The sequence below is a fragment of the Paroedura picta genome, chromosome 7 (genome assembly GCF_049243985.1).
Source record: "Paroedura picta isolate Pp20150507F chromosome 7, Ppicta_v3.0, whole genome shotgun sequence".
Classification (NCBI taxonomy): Eukaryota; Metazoa; Chordata; class Lepidosauria; order Squamata; family Gekkonidae; genus Paroedura; species Paroedura picta.
In genome coordinates, this window is record NC_135375.1 from 52,324,971 (window position 1) to 52,328,507 (window position 3,537).

Genomic DNA, 3,537 nt, shown 5'->3' on the forward strand with positions numbered 1-3,537 from the left:
GAATTAAGAGCCACGTGGGGGTGCCAAGCTGTTAATGCCACGTGGGGGTGCCAACCTGGGCGACTTTTGTTTGTGAAGCCTGGCCCTACTTTTTTTTCATTTGTTGCAGGGAAAAGAAGTGTGAGTGCAGCACATATGTGGATGGATTGGAGGGTATCGTTTCAGCTTTTGCCCCCCAAACAGGGGAGGTAAAGGTAAAGGTTTCCCCTGTGCAAGCACCGAGTCTGACCCTTGGGGTGACGCCCTCTAGCGTTTTCATGGCAGACTCAATATGGGGTGGTTTGCCAGTGCCTTCCCCAGTCATGACCGTGTACCCCCCAGCAAGCTGGGTACTCATTTTACCGACCTCGGAAGGATGGAAGGCTGAGTCAACCTTCCAAACAGGGGAACCTCTCTACAATGTGTGAGAAAGGGGGGTCTAAATCCCTATCTCCACAGCCCTATATCTACTTTTCCCTCTGGGCAGGGGCTGGCCACCCCAGGCAAGCCAAGGCAATCAGAACACTAGCTCATGACCATCCCTTGTGGGCCAGTCTGGCTGACTTGGTGACTGCAGCAGCCAACTGAGCTGCATGCAAGAGCCTCCTTTCTCACCAGTGCACCTGGGGCTTGGTGGACATACAGGCAAGTGCCAAGACCAGTAAAGCCTCCTGAGAGAAAGCAGCCTGGCATTGGGGTTGGGGGGCAATGAAAGCCTGTCCTGGCTCTATGAATGATATTAAGGAACACATTCCTCTCACAGGGAGTGTCTCTGATGAAATTCCATTCAAAGGAGAGGGAATCGTGCAAGAGCGCATCTATGCTTCTGCATGAGTTCAATCCTATGGCAATTACCCTCTACAAATTCCTATACCCACTGTGATAGGGGCTGCCACCAGTGCTGAGGAAGAGTGTGGCAAGAAACAGTAGGCTGGGCAAAGGTCTCCTTTCCATTTCTCCCTCATTCATAGAGTTCAGGACAGTCAGCCATGCAAATAATCTCATGAAGAAGCAACATTAAAGTGTACAAGTGCCTTCAGTGCCTCTCACCTTTCTTTGTCCTCTACCAGTCTGGACTTTCCCCCAGGTTTGTTGTGTCCAGTTTATAGGATGCATGAAATGCCAGCTTGGTGTAGTGGTTAGGAGTGAGGACTTCTAATCTGGCAAGCCAGGTTTGATTCTGTGCTCCCCCGCATGCAGCCAGCTGGGTGACCTTGGTCTCATCACAGCACTGAGAAAGCTGTTCTGACCGAGCAGTAATATCAGGGCTCTCTCAGCCTCACCTAACTCACAGGTTGTTTATTGAGGGGAGGGGAAAGGGAAGGCGACTGTAAGCTGCTTTGAGACTCCTTTGGGTAGAGAAAGGCAGCATGTAAGAACTAACTCTTCCTCTCTTTTTAACTGAGATGTCGGCATGGAGCCTGAAGAAACCAATAAGCAGGGAGGTCAAATGCCCTGAGGTGGAAGAGGGTCCAAGAAGTCTCTTCTATTTCCATGGCAAGTGCAAATGTGTCTCCGAAAAGGCCACTCATGCTTGCAGTAGTGGTCTTTTAAGTGTGAATTTAAATTCCCATCATGTGACAATCATTATGTACTAAAAAAGAGACTCCTATATGTTGATACGTTGTAATGCTCTGTGCCCATGTGTAGAGTAGAGATATGACTGAAAATAATGCTTCATGTGTTTCATGATGTGTGCTCTAGTTGACAAAAGCATTGTCATAATAAGCCTGTTTGTTTTCAAGGTGCAACAATACTTGCTGTTTTTGCTGCAATGAATTCATCTGCCAAGTCCTCTGGAGTCAGGTGAACCAAACTATTTGCATTGCAATATTATACTGTTGTCCAACTTATGTTGTTCTCTTATGTTGAAATGTACTGCCTTACAAATCTACTGTAGGCTAAAAATAAATGCCCAAGGCCTGCAACACATTGAAATGTCTGATCATTATTCTGGTAAATACTTCTAACTGTAAGGATTTCAGGAAAGAACCCAATGGATTTCTGTTATATAAAAGAGGTTTGGTCTGTTAATAACTGAGTGGATTATGCAAATGAATGCTGGTTTGCAATGAACTTTCATATTTCATTGTAGCACACTAAATGAGGATATCATGATGTACATTAATACAATGAATCTTATGTCATTACATTGATTAAAAGCTCAGAAATCTCTTGCTTTCTTCCTATCAGCTTCTTTCCCCACCAATCCTGAAGAATTAATCCTGAATAATTCATTTCTTGCAGAGACATCTTCCTAGTTTTTACAAGAGGAAAGTGCTTCATTTTCCACCATGCTTCCTCATTTATCCCTCCACTAACTGGAGACTCCTATGGACCATTGGCAGGATTAATCTCTCTCTGTAGAGACTGTTTTCAGAGTGGAAGCAGGAATGGCAGGCTGGCTTGGATAATAAAGTGTGCCCTTTCCCTCCAAAAGCAGTCCTGTGCCGTTTCTAAGGAGTCATTGCAGAGGATTTCTTCATTTCCATTCTGTCTAGCTTGACATCCTGTGTTGGGACCGAGTGGATTCTGCTGGTAGCATTTCATATGCTGCACATTTATTGTACTGTAAGAGGAATGGCCTCAATGTGTGAGGAGAGGTTGGTGCACTTCAGGCTGCAGAGCATTTGACAAGGGTCCTCTCCTCACACTTACCAACTTTACAAATGACTGCTCCAGCCTTTCCCCACCAAGGAATCTGAAACAGCTCCAGTTTTCCGGGGGTAGGGGAGTCTATCCTTCTGCCTCTGACAGGAAAAAAACTAGATCTCCTACAACAGGGACTGTCTCACATTTCTTTCTCCATCAATGTATTGCAGATGCAGATGATGGCACAGGGAGCTGCCACACTTCACTACGTGGACATGTAATGAAAGCAGCGTGACAGATTACAAGGGTGATGTATTTGTGCAGCAGGTCTAATGGTGCTGTGCAACTCCGGTCTATTCAGCAGCACCTACTCCCAGGAAAGTATTTCTAGGGAGGCACTACTAATGTCATTACTGAGTGGGTCCCTCCCCCTCAACTTTCAGTGATGTACCATCCTTATACACTGAAATCATTCAGCTGTTTGCCTGGAAGCCAGCAGATCAAAAACTGAAGGCATCCTTCCTGCTGCTGAAAAAGCATGGACGTGGTCTGCATCAATAAAATATGCAACCCTTCTTTCCACCAGTTACAAAGGGGACAATATGTTCAGTAAAGTCACACTAGCTGAGAGAGTAATCTAAAACTTAGATCAACAGTGTACTTGCATGCCGCAGGATTGTGAAAGAAAACACCCGCACAGATGATACACTGAAGTATTTGTCTAAAAAAGAACCATAATACGCCTTTTGCAGAAACAGATCTCTGCCAGAAATTCTCACCTTGAGGAGGGTCACTTGAAGATCGCAGTCCAGCTTATCCTGCCAAAGCTTCAGGAGGAGGCGTTCTTTGGAAGTCCTTCACAAGTCAGCGACTGAATTCTACCAGCAGTTTTCCCTTATTGCCTGAAGGTTACAGCAGGTGATATCTGGGCAACAGCCATTGTGTACTGAACAAAATATCACATAT

At 45.5% G+C, this 3,537-nt stretch overlaps 1 long non-coding RNA gene across 1 annotated transcript; it reads left to right on the forward strand.

Annotated features, from left to right (window-relative positions):
* Positions 1–208: 208 nt before the first annotated feature.
* LOC143841789 (uncharacterized) lies at positions 209–3,537 on the forward strand. Its single transcript, XR_013232832.1, has 3 exons — positions 209–1,476; positions 1,725–1,785; positions 2,802–3,537. It is a non-coding gene; the product is annotated as an uncharacterized LOC143841789 (long non-coding RNA).